At 36.0% G+C, this 18,893-nt stretch overlaps 1 protein-coding gene across 1 annotated transcript in view; it reads right to left on the reverse strand.

The window, feature by feature from the left end:
- The window catches only part of MDGA2 (MAM domain containing glycosylphosphatidylinositol anchor 2), a 364,476-nt gene that overhangs the window by 158,096 nt on the left and 187,487 nt on the right, over positions 1 to 18,893 (reverse strand). The gene's annotated exons all lie outside the window — the stretch shown is intronic.

Here is an 18,893-nt window from a genome sequence, read left to right on the forward strand (position 1 = left end):
ATAGTTTAGTCACTTAACCTTTCAAGCTACGATGTCATTATCTATAAAATACTTTCTCTGGAAGTAAGGAACAGTAAAATAATGTACTTGAAGGAGTTTTTAAAAATTAAAACACTCCATAACTCTAATGGCACATCATTCTATCTGATCTCACAGTGCCCTCAAGAAAGTGTCTTTATTCTTTTTTGCAATAATATTTATGTTACTTAAAAACACATAAGATCCTAATTAAGAATTAATTTAAGGGTTTATTTCTCCCTCGGCACATTTTCACTCTTTAATCATTAAATCTCATTCAGCAAATTAAACTAGTATCTACATCTTTCTATTTTTAATCTAATAACATGGAACTGTAAGAAAATATTCCCATTACCCAACTCATAAATCAAACTTCCCAGCAAATATCACCAGCTTAAGTTTTTTTAATCAGGCAATGCAATTTAATGTGACATTCATTCATTTAATAGATAAATAGAATATTATAGGACACAAATAGCCCTACAGATCAGTTTACATTAATATAAATAGAGTTGTCACTATGACCATTTTTAAACTTATGTATTAGATTATTCTCTTCTCTGGCATAAGCATGGGAGCAATAACATATTATGGAATGTTCAAATAAAATTAGATGTCCTAATAAAGTTGGTTGTTTTAATATGCTGTGGTTTTACTTATGGTTACTATTAGAAAACACACAAATACGGTTGATTTCAGCTTGACCACTCTTTATACATGTGCCTTTTGGATCACATTACCTGAATCTTTTCTGCATCTTTGGTAATTATGGACTCTTTTGACTTGTTAACTGGCCACCCTGGCCTATTGCTTCCCAATCTTTAACATCAATCAATATATACTTTTCTCCAGCTAAGTACATATAAGCAGATATTTTAAGTTCTATCAGTAGTAGTACAAAGTTAAAAAAAAAAAAAAAAGACCTATGGTGACTAGGATTTCAGAATTGTTTTGCTACAATCAATGTGATACAACAAAAAGCATTAATATCACATTAAATTGTGATTCCATTTATTTCCTGGTAAGCTGTGCACTTAATTTTCTCTGTTGGACATACTTACTGAATCCAATCAGGTGTGGGTGAGAATTCTCATTTCAGTCTTCCAGGGAGAGGACAGCAGTAGTAAGAGACAGTTAACCCTTTAGCTAAGCCACAAGAAGGAGCATACCATGACTTGATCCCCACAGATCTGCCACTGCTGTGTCTCTTCTGTCTTCAATTTTCACTTTCGCAATACTGAGGCTACCTCCTGTTGCTCATATAAGCATACGTTGTGTCTAGTTTTCTGAGTCTTGCTCATGCTGGTTTCTTTGCCCTTCCCATTCTTCCCAACAAACTAAGTCCTGGACATCCTTCAAAACCCAGCTTAGACTTCACCTTAAGGAAGATTTCTGATTCCCTCCTTCTACTAGGCAAGATTGAATCTCTATTAAAGTTTTCCACTAATGATCAAGTCCCTGTAGAATCCTTCCCCTTACTGACTAGCATGCAAATCATCCATGACTGTTTCTGACCACCCAGCCAGACTGGAAATTTTTAAGGATAGGAATTAGGCTTTAATAACCTTTGTATTCTCAGCACTTAGTCTAATTGCTCACATGGCAGATGCTCGAGATATGCTTTTTGAACATATCTAAGGAAATAGGCTAATCAAATAAGCTTTTGAAATCTTCTTAGAAAGGAAATTAAATTAGATATGAAAAAATAAATATAAATTTCTAGACATTAAAGTTAAATGTATACACTCGGAGGTGGAATACCGAAGCACCTATTTGGTTAAAAAAGGTGCAGAATTCACCTGACATATTCTAGTAAACAAATCATTTTTTTTCTTCAAATCTGCACATTGTGGAACTAACTACCTCAATTCATAATTACATCATAATAATCCAGTTTTGTTGCCCACAGTACTTTGAATATTAGGTGAGGATGAGAAGGCGTATATTCCTTATGGCATGAATATAATGCAAAATTTAAAATTTTCTAGTCATTGAATATGAAGAATTGGATAGAACTGTCTTCATTTAACTCATTCAATGCTTAGAATGTTTAACTTCCTGTTGTTCGCCACCTAAATATTGTGTTAATTAAGCATGGTGGGTTTTTTGTTTTTAAAGATTTTATTTATTTATTTGACAGAGAGAGACAGCCAGCGAGAGAGGGAACACAAGCAGGGGGAGTGGGAGAGGAAGAAGCAGGCCCATAGCAGAAGACCCTGATGTGGGGCTCGATCCCACAACGCCGGGATCACGCCCTGAGCTGAAGGCAGACGCTTAACCGCTGTGCCACCCAGGCGCCCCAAGCATGGTGTTTTGAAATGAAAGTGTTTCTTTATAATTAAATGAATATAAGTCATGGACATATGAATCAGTTTGTTCAGATTTATTTCTTACTAATGTCCATTTATACTAAGAAAGTTGAGTTTTATTTTATTAATTTATAATTTACATTTTGTTTGTTTCAAGAGAGTATTTGAAGTTGGTGATTGGAAATTTATTTTGGGGGGCGCCTGGGTGGCTCAGTCATTAAGCGTCTGCCTTCAGCTCAGGTCATGATCCCAGGGTCCTGGGATTGAACCCTGCATCAGGTCCCTGCTCAGTGGGAAGCCTGCCTCTTCCCATTCCCCCTGTTTGTGTTCCCTCTCTTGCAGTCTCTCTGTCTCTCTGTCAAATAAATGAATAAAATCTTAGAAAAAAAAAAGAGGAAATTTATTTTGGAAGATAAAGGCAGTAGATAATTTTTTCGCATCATAAGGAAAAAAAGGAATTTGAAGCTAGACGAAGGTGATCAGAAAGAAGATAGAAACATGCCAAAAAAGACAGAAAAAGCTTAAACTACTGCAGAATTGGTGCTTGGGGCGGGGGGGGAAGCATTTACTTTCCACATAACATAAAATTATAGGTATGACTTTGAAATAACATTGCCCTTGCTATGGCTCATGAACATTTAACTGTAGACCGCCTTAAGAATGTACATACCACTGATCACATTATTTCTTTGAGGACATATATTCTGAACTTTAAATATTGCCTTGTAAATGAACTTTTAGAGGGTAACAATAAATCTGTGTTCTGTTTTTATGTTGAGAAGGAAGTGGCAAGTTTTGTTATGTGGTTCTATTGAACCTATATATTATATCTGCCCCCCAGACTATGCCATGAAAACATTTCAAATCGGTGTACTGGGAGTTCTAGAGATGAATCTTTCCCAGTATCCACTAGCTACATATGTAGACTCCATTAGTTCTGTACCAGCATAATTTTTAAAATGTCTTTAAGGTCATAGTGACAATAATCATTGGTTTGAAAATGCATGATACTTAAAATAAGTTGCCTCTGCTATAGGCAAGTGTGTTTTAACAGTGTATTTTTTTTAAGATTAAAAAAAATATTTATTTGAAAGAAACAGTATGGGTGGAGGGGAGGAAGGGGTAGAGCAGAAGGAGAGGGAGAAGCAGACTCCTCACTGAGCAGGGAGCCAGATGTGGGGCTTGATCCCAGGATCTCGGGATCATGACCTGAGCCAAAGGCAGACGCTTAACCAACTGAGCCACCCAGGTGCCCCAACAGTATATTTTTAATACTACATAACAATGATAAAAATTGACATTAGAGCTCTGAAAAAGAGTAAAGAATATCAAAGTCACATAACTGAATTATGTTAAGACAATAATAACATTTCCTAGTTTTAACAATGACAATTTAATCCTGGGATAAATTGCAATTATTTATAATTTGCTGTTTTTATCAATGGGATATATTCTGCAGATTATTTAAAATAGAAACAATAAAATATGATACAATTTTTCTCAGTTCCATCTTTGTCAGTTTTCTCAGTTGACTATACGCTACTTTCATCAGCACTTTCTTGAATTATATTATCATTAGCTTTTTAATCATTTGCACGTTTATTTGCTTTTAACATTAAGATACTGATGTTTTCTTAAATCTCCATGTGTACATGACTGTGTTAAATTAACTGTGTAGGATGATAAGGTCAAAGAAAAAATACAAAAGCAGTGAAAAATCAAAAATTGATATAAAGAACAGATTCATTAAAATTCTGTTAAAATCTCTTATCAATCTGGTGAGTAGAGCTGTTGTGAGAACAGGGAACTACGTAAAATGAATTGGCTTTTCATTAAAATGATCAATTGAATCAACATTCATGATGCAAATGATAAATCAGTTCAAACACACACTTCAGAGCCTGAATTCTCAGAGTGGGTATTGTCCATTGATTTATTATATAATTTAATCACTTTATATAATTTTTCGAATACCAATTTAGTGCCTAATACTGAACTGTCTAGAGCAGGAAGTACAAAGATGAATCAATCATGACTTTACCTTTAACAAGCTTTAATACGCTTACAGTTTCTAGGTTAGAAAAGGGACATAATGGGCTCAAACAAACACACACCCAAGTATACAAATACGTGATGTACAGCTGGAGAGTGACTTAGGGACTAAGTCAAATAATGCGAAAAGATCATTTACTGCAGTGTTTGGCATAAAGTGAGTGTTCCACACGTGCTGGTTTCTATTATTACTGATGTTGTTTCCATTGTTAACTTGGGTTTAGAGTCAGGAAATCATATTTCGGTGGCGACCGGTACAGTATCTTAAAGGAGTTGGCATGTATCTTGTCAGGTTTTCTATTAGGAGCTACAGAAATCAAACAAGGACTAACAAGAGAAATGGGGGGGGGGGCACCTGGGTGGCACAGCGGTTGGGCGTCTGCCTTCGGCTCAGGGCGTGATCCCGGCGTTCTGGGATCGAGCCCCACCTCAGGCTCCTCCACTATGAGCCTGCTTCTTCCTCTCCCACTCCCCCTGCTTGTGTTCCCTCTCTCGCTGGCTGTCTCTATCTCTGTTGAATAAATAAACAAAATCTTAAAAAAAAAAAAAAAAGAAATGGGGGGAAGCATGAAAACAAGAGCCATGAAAATGCAGTCGTCCACGATGAAGAGTGCATGTAGAAAAGTAATAGCTGAGAAGATTGAGACAAACAACGTGGGGCCCAAAACCCAGGTTAAAGGGTTTGTAATTAATTTTTGAGGCAATGAGAAACGTGGGACCCCAAGATTTTGGAATCCCAGAAACTGAAGGCAGTTAGGACTAAAGCAAGGTAGGCAAGAGTCAAGGAGAGTCTGAACTTAGGACGTGGGAAGTGAAAAAAAAAGAATGTAGCACAGGCTTCAGGGATGAGGAGTCTGAGAGGATACTCATAAAACTAGACAGGGAAAAGAACGAACTCCCAAAATGCAGAATTACAGACACCTGAGAAGCCAGGATTTTTGAGAAAATTAAGTAGTGTGGAGAAGTAAGATGACAAAGGAGAAAAAGGAGTCTTACAGACTAACCACTAATGTGGTACCAGGAAAACATTCAACGGCCCTGCGTGTCGGTGTGTTCGGTGGAGACACAACTTTGCGAGTAGGATGTTGACGGAAATCCATTTAAAACTATAAAATTTTTTATAACTTTACGTATTTTAAAAGTATCTAGTCAGCAGGGGATATAGTGGAAAGAGTCTGAAAATTGTCCTTTGGATCCCATCTCTTTCAATTGCTTACATTTGCCAATTCAGTTACAACATTTACTTTCTCTAGTTCACAATTCTCTAGTCATTAAAAAAAAAAAAAGGGAGGTGTGTGTCTTCAAAGGATTGCTCTGAAGAACAGTAGAAAGTCTTTTTATAAATATACAGTCCAAATTATGTTAATTATAATGTCTCAAATACTTTCTTAAATAATACAGAATCCATCATTGCATACCAACCTTAAATGTCGGAATTTCTGGGTTCACAAAGCACTCTACGTGGGTTAACTTCTCTGTCATTCAAAGTTTATTCCCTACATTTCACTTCGTACAGTCCACATAATCATTTCATATAAAAATTTTCTAAATATGAAATTAAAATAAGTACACTAGAGAAGTTGTGGTCTTATGCATCCTGACTCACCCTGAATTACCTTTTAAAATTTCTATTGGAAAAAGAAAAAGAGCCTGAAACTCTCATTATTATTCCAGTAATTCCGAGTCTGCAATGACGCCACTTGAACTGGGCTTTTGGAGTTCTGAAAAACATCTTCCCACATAAATTCACAGAGGCTATTGCTAGCATAAGTACTTTTTAAATGAAACTTTATCATAATTAATTTTCCTGTAATTATATGCTTGTAATTGAAAAATTAAAGAAACAAAGTAATAATCTAAACTTCTGACATCTTTGTTAATACACCCAGGATAGGTTCAAAATTAATAGACAATTATTGAAATTTTACATAACTCACAGATAAATGTCCCTGAAACACTTGCTTAAAATATTATCTTCCCCATTTGCAGTAGTTTTTATTATTTTCATCCACATTTATCCTTATTTTTGGTCTCTCTTTTTTTTTAATGTTTTCATCTTGCAAAACACCTGCATTTTATATCTACTCGCCTTTCTTATTTAGGAGAAGTAGAAGAAACCACGTATCTATTTATGTCTCTATTTCTCCTGTTTTCCATTTGTGTTTATCTAGCCTGATTCACTTTTATCAAGGTACTTTATCCTTGAAATTGACTTTTCAAGCTTATCAAAGGAAAACATTTCCTGACTTCATGCTCTCTTGCTGCCCATAGAGATAGGTTTTATTTTAGATCTAGTTAGGGAAACCTAGTTCCATTAAAGAACTCTACCCAAAGGGTCAGAAAAAATTAATCTGTGCTCACATAAAGAGAAGGAATAAAATTTAGATCCAGTTACATATAGTGGAGTTATATGAATATTTTTTGCATTGTTTTTGAGTGAGAAATTTAAAATATTCCACTAATCAGTATTTTAAATCAAGGAGGAAAAATATATCATGAGTAGTAAAATATCTTCTAATTCTACATTATGTCCAACCATGTATGAAAGAGATACCAACACAAAAAGAGAGAAAGTGAAGAAACCAGAGAAAGAAACATGACACAGCCTCAGGGTTTAACTGGACCCTAGAATCAGAGCTTAAACATTTCTATCCATACGTACAATCTTCCACATTCAGGGAAAGAAATTAAAGACAAGAAAATATTCACATGATTTCCTAAGAAAATGGTTTTAAAATTCCACATAACGTTAAAAAATAAAACTATTGAAAATCTTCTTTTGTTCTCACTTATTAGAGGGACAATCCCTGTCTACTTGTTCTGGAATGCGGGAAGTAGAGGCTCTCAAAGTTTCAGGAAAGGACTCTGCATCAGTGAATCGGCATCCCCTTTTGTGTTCCTTTAGGTCTGAGTATTGTTCCTAATGACCTTTAAAATGTTGTGCGAAATAAGACCTGATATCAAGCTGTTTAAGAGGACACCCAAGAAAAATGTCGCCTTTGCTTTTGGTATTACCCTTCTCACTGTTGAATTTTAGACTCAATACTTGTAGCATTTATTATTCTCTTTTCTTTTCCCATTGTACTCTGCTTGCTTATCTTTGATATGTACTCCTGCAGACACACCCACCCACTCACCCACACACACACACACACACACACACTCAGGACAAAGCATTATTAGGCACCAACATCCTTTCTTCTGTGCTCACGTAGGATGCGTCGGGTCACTCATGTTGGAAGTTTTTGTCTGGTTCCACATCATATCTAGCATACAGACTTTCTTTCTTATTTGAATTTCCCTTATGCTAGCACAAAAATTGGTAGACTATCCGTAAATACTTACTGCTGAATTAATTAAAGCTTTTCCATTTGAATACTGATTAGAGTGAAAATAAAAAAGTAAATGTGGTGCCCCACCGAGCAGCAACAACAACAAAAAGCAATTGTTTAAGAAAAAAAAAATGAGTTAACACTATATCTTAACTAACAAGAATTTAAATTAAAAATCGAAACGAAAAAGAAAAAAAAAAAAAAGAAAGGAAAAAGTACTTGCAATGCGTAAACCCAGAAGGCCACCTTCAGTGTAAATTTCATGAACAGACCACGATCTCATAAATTATAATGCTACCCCAACTAGTCAAGCTTTGTCTAGGTCTTTTTGTTCAAAAAAGTATGCTAAAAATACACACACATATTTTCAGCAATTTTATAGGCTTAGTGATGCACAAACTTGAATATAAGGCACTTAAAAAGCGAGAAGAATGGCTCTCTAGAACAAATGACCCCTCGGTGGTGAAAGGTGAGAAGAAAGGACAAAGGCCCATAAACGCCAGCATGAGGTTGGCAGGCGGCACGGGAGATCGCAGTCGTGCGAGGAACTAGGTCAAACTGCAGAGACCACTTGCAGCTTTAGCGCAACAACCAATCCAGAAACTAGTGTCAAGCAAGGGAATGAAGTAAAGAGAAGAATGCAGGGAAATAAAAGATAAACACTGTGTTCAGGGGGATAGCCAGATTCACGTGTTAGAAAGAGAGAGAGTCATAGTTTCATTGCCTTGGAAAAGAATGAAGCATTTAGCAATAAGTTAAACATAACCATGCCAAGAATCAAAGCAATGCCACTATTTTAGTTTATAATGCAGGAAAAATAGTCATTATTTTGATCAAATTAGAAAAAAATAAGGAAGTATACAAAGCGATCATGGTGAGGCATAAAAATACACTAGAAGTAGATGTTCTTTTGTAACTTGGTTTTACTTTTCCAGTCAGTTCACTCTTGTTGTTACGGTGTTGTTGGTGTTTGAACCACGTGGAAAGGCATTTGTAACAATCAACATTTATATGGAAAAATGAAGTAAAATTATTATTATTTACATGGTAAAAGAAATGAAACACTTTAGAAAACCTGTATCATATCTCAACTGAATTTATGTGGCATCATTATTGCTAAAAAGCAAATAATATGTATTTCTATTCCTATTAATTTTAGTATATACAGATGAATGTAGAAGCTTTATTTGAATTTTATGGACAGATGGAGCCCAAGCTTTCAGGCCCCCGCTCACCTTGAACCCTGACATTTCAAGAAACTATCTTGAGACTGAGTGTCAACAGAAGACTATACTTACACAGATTGCCGAATTTATTTATTTATTTTTTTCATTCATGGAAACCTCTCTATCTAACAATCACAAATATAAACACATTAGTGGTAAGCAATTCGATAAATGAACTAATGAAAGATGAAAATATTAGATGATCGTAGGGTTGGGGGTTAAGGTCAGATATGATTCTTAAGAAACACTGGTTTATTTAGTCAACAATGTAAAAACCCAAGACTTATGGTTAAGCTGCAATTTGGGATCAAGAGTATTCCATATCATGGGATGGCATGGTGTTCATCTTCAGGACTATGAAAAAGAGAGAAAACCAACCTGATTGCTAAAGACAGACAAGTGACAAGGTGTGCTCCATTTTCAAAGAAGGAGCAATAGACTCAAATTATAACTCCCTATGTATGCATAAACATACTTTTATACATATATACATATACTTGTATACATATATATATATACACACACATACACATGTATGTATGTAAGTACGTGTGTATGTACAGAAAAGGAGGGAGAGGACTAGAGGACGGGAGGAAAAGAGAGATTTTCTAAAGGTAAGAATGTTCAAAAGCCGCCTTAGAAAATAATCATGTTTTCCCAAGACTTCGGAAGGAAACCAAAACACATACTGTAGGACTATCACATGATTTATTAAATGCTACTTTTAATATTGTTCAAGGTCAAAATGGCCATTTCAATTAAAATCTTTTTCAACTCCAGATAAATACTAATGTGTATGCTGAACAAATTGTGTTTTTTTTACCCAAACGAGCTGATCTAATATATTTAAACACTGGAAGCAGAACTTTTTAACAGATTGCTCTGAAGAAAAAAAGGCTCAGAAACTTTTTTTGAAAAAGCTTTCTGCTAAAGCAAATAGGCAATCTAATTTTTAAATTAGGCATTTGAGATGAAATGGTCTTTGAGAGAAAAGTCCTAGTTTCCAAGCTACTATATCTTTCCATTGCTTTGTAAAATTTATTTTCTTTACAGATAAGCTGCAAAGGATATCTACATAGAAACAGACATACAAACAAAAATAAAATAATTAAAGTTGCTTGAACAAGTACTCTTTTTTTTTCGCTAAAGAAGGAACCAAACAGCAGTATCCTCAATAAGATTGCGGATCCACAGCCTTTAAAAATAAGTAACTGAAAATAACACATGTTTGTATGCATGATATTTGGACCAGTATATGGATTCATATTGTACCTACTGATCATTGCTAATCTAAGGTAAAGTTAATCATAAACCAAACAAAAGAAAGATTCAGGTAAAAGTCACAAGGACAATATGTTTAATAAACCTTAAAAAATTTTAACTCACTGCACAAAAATCTTGTCATTACTTATACTAAGAATGATTTTTCCGTGATTTCAAATGTATTCTCTCTAGATGCAATGGGAGTAAAGCAGGTGTAATTAATGTGCTACTTGTCTTCAGGTTATCTTTTTTATTTTTTATTCATCTTTCACTTAGAACAGACATTTTAACACTGGGAACTTGTTGCTACGAAATGTCATCATGCATCTTTTTAATTCAAATAAGCAGTTTCTAGGAGATTTCTGAAATGGTTACCAAAATATGTGTTCTCTGTGATATACGCCTTAATTAGTAATCAGACACTTGTTGGTAATAATTTCAAACTTGATGATTACTTAGAGATCATCGTACTAAATTCTTCATTTGCATAAAGAAACTGGTGGTAGAGACAGAGATAGTCACACATTAAAAACTGCTGGAATTAGAACCAGTGCCAGAATCAGAAGCTATCAGTTTATAGTCTATTTCTCCCCTAGAAGTGTACCCATACTCATACTTATGGTAAAAACTGTGACGTGGCATTATATCTTAACAAAACAGCAGCTGAAAAACACGACCAAAGCCAGAAGTACATATTTCAAATAATTCATTAGTTTATACATTTACTGATCTAGGTCCTTTTGGAAGATGCAATTATGACTCACGAAAGGAAAACCTTACATTTTCTTATGGGGGAGAGAGAAAAAGAGAAAAAAGAAAATATATCTATCTCTATATAGATAGATACAGATATATATAGATATCTCATATATATAATTTAGGAGTAGAACACTGAAATTGCTAAGTCCAGAAAAAAGGTGTCAATTTAGAGGATAAAAAGCTTAGACATAGTTGGAGTTTTCAGAGAGAAATTTTACGAGAGAAATGGCTTTTAACTGTTGCCTTAAAAAGGTTTTTTTTTTTGGGGGGGGGTACAGGAGAGGTGACTTTAAGCATATTCATGAGGAAAAAAAATGAAATTACAAAAAGCATCAAATTCAAAAGTGCATAGGATAATGAACTGTTCACCTTGACTGGAATATGGTATATGATCTCAGAGAAGGGTGGAGGGTCCTGTTTGCCAATCTAGGAGTCTGAACTTTGAATCATGAATAATGAGTAGGTATGTAGAATTTCTAAACAAAGAGGGAATATCGAATGCTCGCAGTCATGCCTTTGCTGTAGAGAATGGCGACCTAAGCCAAGTGAATCACATCCCACAGGAGTTAATCCTTGGATGAGAGGCAAAAAAGAGCACTTTTTTCCCCCCAGGCGTACCTATACCTAGAAATAATGAGAACCACTAATAAAAAGCAGACAAAGAGAAACTCAAGCTGATGGTTGAGAAGATCTTAATGTTTAAGTTCCTGGAACCGACTACAGTTTCTTGTCCATAACAGTCAGATAAGAATTTTCTGTCACTTGCAACTGGAAGGGTTCCTGCTCATAAAGGAATGTTCATCTGACATCAGTGTTCTGAGGGGGAAAGGGAAGATCAGCGGTGGGCGAAACAGGACTTCCTTGCAGGACATGAAAGGGTCTAGCTTTGAGAATGACAGTGGGACTGGAGAGGCAGGAATGGATTCTGAGAAGGTTTTGAAAACGAAGAGCTGATGATTAGGAAGTACTATCTGTGTGTCAAACACCAGGCTAGACACTTTTTTTTTTTTTTTAAGATTTTATTTATTTATGTGACAGAGATAGAGACAGCCAGCGAGAGAGGGAACACAAGCAGGGGGAGTGGAAGAGGAAGAAGCAGGCTCCCAGCAGAGGAGCCTGATGCGGGGCTCGATCCCATAACGCCGGGATCACGCCCTGAGCTGAAGGCAGACGCTTAACCGCTGTGCCACCCAGGCGCCCCCAGGCTAAACACTTTTTGGTATCATTTAATTCAGTTCTCAGAGGTATGTGTCATACAGTGGATGGAAATAAATCTCGATCATGAGAGATATGGAAAATGAACACTGAGAGAAATTATAGTGAGAATAGTAAAGCTGGAATTTAAACCCGGTCTTTAATTTCAGAATCCAATATCTTGACTTTCAAATGCATGTTGGGGAAAAAAGAAGATAGAACGAGGACTCTCATAACAGAGAGGAGAGAGATCTTTTTAGGTGGGGCAGGGAATTCAAGAGAAGAAAAAATAATTAAGGAATCACTACAAGTTCAATTTTGGTTACATTAGGTTTTAGAATAAATCAGGAAGCTAAGCTGAAGTTCACAGAAGCAGCTGAATGCCTCAGATACAAATGCAGGGAAGGTCTGCACAAAGTCATAGTTTAAGTCCTTATATTGCCAAAGAACAATAGGAACAAAACCCGATTTGGAAGGAAGAGTAAATAGAAATAAGGACATGAGGGGAGGGGCGCCTGGGTGGCTCAGTCGGTTAAGGGTCCGACTCTTGATTTCGGCTCAGGTTATGATCTCAGGGTTGTGAGACACAAGTTGTGTGTGGGGGGCTCTGTGCTCAGTGTGGAGCCTGCTTAAGATTCTCTCTCTCCCTCTCCTTCCATCCTCCCTCCTTCTTGCATGCTCTCTCTCTTTCTAAAACAAGCAAGCAAAAAAGACATGAGTGGAAGACAGCAACAACTAGCACGTATGATGTCATAAAATGCAAAGAAGAAAAATACGTTAATAAGAACGGGTGTTCACTCAATAAACACGCCGTTTGCATGAAGCCAACATTGAGACAGAGGGATTGGTGAGTGGATGGACAGAAAGGTAGACATACAGGCAGACAGACATGCGTCATACACGTTTACATCTCTCTCAATATTTGCATACATTTGTGCCTTATGGTTTCAAGTCAGTACTTACAGTGAAAACTTCACATACACAGATTACTTAAATCTTTTAAGTCAGCAATAAAGTATTATATTAATCATTCTACGTTGGACACAAAGCATTTAGCTTGTGCCTAAGAACATTTATCTTCGAATACTAAAATCACTGGAGAAAATGTTGACACTGACAGACACAGTGAAACTAAGAATAACTGAAGGAACATCAGATTAATTCTGCCATTTCATACTTTTTAAAGATTTATTTATTGGAAAGAGAGACAGAGAGTGAACCTGAAGGCGGCGGGCAGAGGGAGAGGGAGAGAAATCCTCAAGCAGACAAGCAGGCTCCCTGCTGAGTGCAGAGTCCCAAGCAGGGCTCAGTCCCAGGACCCTGAGATCATGACCTGAGCTGAAATCAAGTCAGCTGCTTAACCGAAGGAGCCACCCAGGCACCCCTGCCATTTCATACATTCAATGCAAATAGTTAAAATGCTAAGAAACTGCATCTTATTTTTCTTAAGTATTTTTCAATTCCTGCCTAATTTTTAATATGTTCCATGCTTGATTAATTTTTTTTGAAGTTAAACCCTTCTTTGATTGAAAAACAAACAAACAAAAAAAACAAACAACACTATTCAAGCTACATAACAATCTTTCTCAAAGAACACATTTTATTCCAGTCACTGAGAAACAGTATTAAAGAAAAAAATCCACATATTCACTAATTTTCAAGAAAAGTATTTGACTTCTTTCTCTTTGAAAATAGTTTGGAATTAAGAAGAAAGAGTAATTTCCACATTGAAAATAAGTCTAATAAGTGTGAAATCAAGAGAGAATTTCTTTCAATTTCACAATGCACGGTCAGCTTAAGTCTCAAAGTTTCTTTTTGAAGAATTTTTGCTTTTTCCTACTAGAATCTTTAAGGCTTCAAGGAAATACTCATTTGCCAGAAGAAAGGAATTCGTAAGAGAGCATACGATCTGATGGAACAGCATGAAATACAGCTACTCCCTCCCAAACTCAGATACAAAGCCAAAAAACTTACAAAGAAAGAATATAGGCACAGCAGTTCACAGAAGATGAGTCAAAAAAAAGCAAGGTACGTTGGAAACATACTTGCTCAATACACACAACTGTAATTATTATGATCAAACAAAGAAAAGTACTAAAGCAAAAGAATTACTAAGAAAGTTTAACACAGCAGATGAAGAGTAGATGCATTTGAAAGGATGACAAAACCCTTTTCCCTGCTGCATGAGAATCTGACCTTCTTTTAAAGTTCTGCTCTGCTTCCCCAGTAACTTGACAAGGGAAGAATGTCAACTATGATTTTAGGCAACATTTCTGTATTAAATTGCTTCTGGATTGAGAGGAATAGGAATAGAGGAATCATATCTAATAGGATGCCACAGCTTTGACCTTCGTGTAGTGACTCCTTGTAACTTCAGGCACAAGAAGTTGTATCTGTAGGTTTGTTACAAGAGACGTTGGTTCCTGTGGGGCAGAGGATTCTGCCAGAGTTCCCATCCCCAAATTATATAGCTCTCCTCTCCTTATGTATGAACCACTGTGTAGGTAGTAGGCCCTAACCGGGGGTCATTTTGCACATTGGGGGACATTTGGCAATGTTTGAAGACATTTTTGCTGTTGTTGTTAGGACATGAGAAGAGGTGTGCTAGTGGCATGTCAAGATTAGAATCCAGGAATGCCTCTAAATACCCTAAAATTAACGGGATAATCCTCACCTACAACAAATTATTACATTTTGGGCAGAATGCTTCTCTGTTGGGAGTTTGTCCTGTGCCTTAGGACATTGAGCACCATCCCTGGCCTCTATGCACTAGAGGCCAAGAGCATCTCACCTTCTCCAATCATGACAAGCAAATCTGCCTTCAGAATTTTCAAGTGTCCCCAGGAGGGGGGAGTGAGAGGACATGTTGGCAAGCTGTGGTTCCAATCTTGTATCTGTAAAGTGAATTCAATGTCATGTATACCTATGGTAGCCCCGTGAGTCTGAATATAATTGAACCTAAGAAGACCCTCCAGTAGGTTATACATTAAAGGAGTTTACTACTAGGTTAAAAATTATTAACACAATAGAATAGACCCAAAACAATATAACACATGCCAAGACAAAGAAATCTGGGGCTGGTATTAGATATCAAACTCTGATACTGGATCAAACAATTGATAATCACTAAAGATAAAAATTGCTATTCTATTTGTTTGCAGGTGGATTAAATACTGGTTAAATATGGGTCTTCTGCTGAAGGGACAGGACGCCATGCCTTTCTCTCACAATACTGGCCTATGATTTCTCACTTCCTGATTGGTTTTATGTACAACGAATGAAATCCTTTTGACATGCAATTTCTAACATTGTTATCTAACTTCTGAAATGCCTGTGCATTTTTTTCTTAACCAGAGACCCATGTCTTCTGCCTACTCTATATTTTCCTGTGCCCTAAGCATTTTGTTGATGGTATAGATGGTATATTATTTAAAATAAATTGATGAAGTCACAGGCATGTTCATGGGGTATATTATTGTAAACTTCTATGCATGATTTAATTTAATGCATTATTATTATTACATTTTTATTTTCATGGGAAAAGAGCATGGTATTTAGAAAATGTCTAAATTCTATATTTGGGAAGAATACACTTATTTTTGGATGAGAGGTAAATCCCTTTTTTAACTAAGAAAGATAAGAGTCACAGAATTTTTATTGTAACACATATATTTATATATGTGTTTATGTTCACCTCTCTTAGATAATATACTTCCATAAAATGAGAAAGGACAAGATCTTTGGAAAAAAGACAGCATAAACTTTCTTCATTCAAAATGCATTTAAACATATCAGATAAAGGGCTAGTATCCAAAATCTATAAAGAACTTATCAAACTCAACACCCAAAGAACAAATAATCCAATCAAGAAATGGGCAGAAGACATGATCAGACATTTCTGCGAAGAAGACATCCAAATGGCCAACAGACACATGAAAAAGTGCTCAACATCACTCGGCATCAGGAAAATAGAAAACAAAACCACAATGAGATACCACTTCATGCTAGTCAGAATGGCTAAAAATTAACAAGTCAGGAAACCCAAGATGTTGGTGAGGATGTGGAGAAAGGGGAACTCTCCTACACTGTTGTAGGAATGCAAGCTGGTAAAGCCACTCTGGAAAACAGTATGGAGGTGTCTCAAAAAGTTGAAAATAGAGCTACCCTATGACCCAGCAATTGCACTACCGGGTAATTACCCCAAAGATACAAATATAGTGATCTGAAGGGGCACGTGCACCCTAATGTTTATAGCAGCATGTCCACAATAGCCAAACTATGGAAATAGCCCAGATGTCCATCGACAGATGAATGGATAAAGAAGATGTGGTCTATATACACAATGGAATATTATGCGGCCATTAAAAAAATGAAATCTTGCCATTCGTAATGACGTGGATGGAACTAGAGGGTATTATGCTAAGTGAAATAAGTCAATCAGAGAAAGACAATTATCATATGATCTCATTGAGATGTGGAATTCGAGAAACAAGGCAGAGGATCTCAGAGGAAGAGAGGAAAAGATGAAACAAGAAGAAACCAGAGAGGGAGACAAACCATAAGAGACTTTTGATCCCAGGAAACAAACTGAGGGATGTTGGAGTGGAGGCAGGTGGCAGGGATGGGGTGGCTGGGTGATGGACATTGGGGAGGGTATGTGCTATGGTAAACGCTGTGAGTTGTGTAAGACTGATAAATCACAGACCGGTACTCCTGAAACAAATAATACATCATAGATTAATAAATTTAAAAAATGCATTTAATTTAATCACAGATCTAAGGATTTTCAAGGAAAATATCTTTTTAGTATTATGGAAATGCTATAATCATTCACTTGAATTTATTTCTACAGGGGTGGGCATAAGTACTTAACTGACAACATCAATTAACACACAATTTGGCTGGGTTAAATTTGGACTACTTTTAATCATCCTACTATAACTATCTGGTCCCCATCCTGTTTCTTTGTATAGATACTGAAAACAAAACTTTTAATGGATACATTTTTCTAAATATTAAACTATGCTTATACGTACATAAGATAGCACCAGAGATGCACAAGGAAAAAAATAGGAATTTAGTTTCTTTACATGATTTATATACTGGATAAAACTAACCTCCTTCCAGATAATCTGTACTTGATTGCTCAATAAAGACATCACATCTGTGTTCTATACTGAGAAGCTCTTTAGAGAGAGAGAGTTTCAGTTTCCTCTGACAATTTCCTTAGATGGTTATCTGCCCTGCTATCTTCTCTGGAAGAGTGAGAAAACAGGGAGCAAGCAGATTGCCTGGGATGGCAGGAGCCATCCAGCTAAAGTAAATTCATTCTAAAAAGGCTTTCTGCAGAATAACATACCCACTTGGGAAGTTCAATTTTCAAATATTCAGGAGTAATATAGAAATAAAATGTTTAAGCAAATCTGTTTTCAAGGCAGCTCCATTGTAATTCCTCATTAAATCCACTGGGAAATGAGGTAAGATATATTTATATGACATATTGACTTGAAGTAGAAATTCGAGAGTTTTTATACAGTTTAGATTGTATACCACCTTATAAAACTTTTTTTTTTTCTTTCCAAAGAAGAGATTTTAACTACCTTGGGGAGGGGAAAGGTAGGATGGGAGAAAACAGCATAAATATTAATGTTTTCATAATATTAACATTACCTTAGGGTTCAGTTGATTAATATTTCTAATAACTGCTACAAACAACAAAAGCATAGCCATTTAATTCAAATAAAAGAACACTGTATAATAAATGCTAAGTTCTTGTCGAATGAATAAATAAAATTAAAAAAAATCTTTAAAAAAATAAATGCTAAGTTCTATTCAATAATCATTAATGTTAAAATATGAAAAACTGCTTAAAATATTATATTCTTAGTAAATTTAAAAGCTTTTCCCAACCTGCATTCTACAGGAGTATATTACAGTTTCCCAGTGAGAAGATAATAAGAGTCAATAATTTCTTACCAAGTAGAGCTTTAGTGTTAAACTTTTCCCAAGTATAGAGACCTTGGAAATGGATCAGTAATCAAGAATCTACCAATTTGAGGGGGAATGAACCATGAGAGACTATGGACTCTGGGAAACAAAGTGAGGGCTTCAGAGGGGGTGGGGTGGGGGAATGGGATAGGCTGGTGATGGGTAGTAAGGAGGGCACGTATTGCATGGTGCACAAATAATGAATCATCAAACTTTACATCAGAAACCAGGGGTGTACTGTATGGTGACTAACATAATATAATAAAAAATATTATTTAAAAAAAGGAATCTACCAATTTGACAAGTGAGTTTTGAGGAAGGCAATGATGAAAGAATAACCAATGCTTTTGAAAGAAGTATATCATCTAATGCATATGTTCAAAACAATGTTTTACTTTGAAGTTCTAAATTATGTTGAGCAGACTAAACACGTAAGACTATCCAGGAGGGCCCCTCTCAAGTACCAAGAGGCTTTCTAAAGAGGTGGGGCTTAGCCAGGACTGGAATAGTGAAAAGCAGTTGAGGAATTGGTGGGAACAGGAGAAGTGAGGAGTAGGAGCCTAGCTAAAAACTCAACACTGAATTATCTTGTCCCTAAGGCTGAGAAAGGATAGACTGAATAAACATGGAACATAGGAAATTTATCTGGGTAAGTAGGTTACTGAGCTGGAAGCCCTTTTGTTGTTCTGCTAGTAAGTTAAAATCCTGTCCATTCACTTATAAATTCCTTTGGATAGCCTTTAATATTTTCC

Source organism: Ursus maritimus, unplaced genomic scaffold (genome assembly GCF_017311325.1).
Source record: "Ursus maritimus isolate PB19 unplaced genomic scaffold, ASM1731132v1 scaffold_36, whole genome shotgun sequence".
Lineage (NCBI taxonomy): Eukaryota > Metazoa > Chordata > Mammalia > Carnivora > Ursidae > Ursus > Ursus maritimus.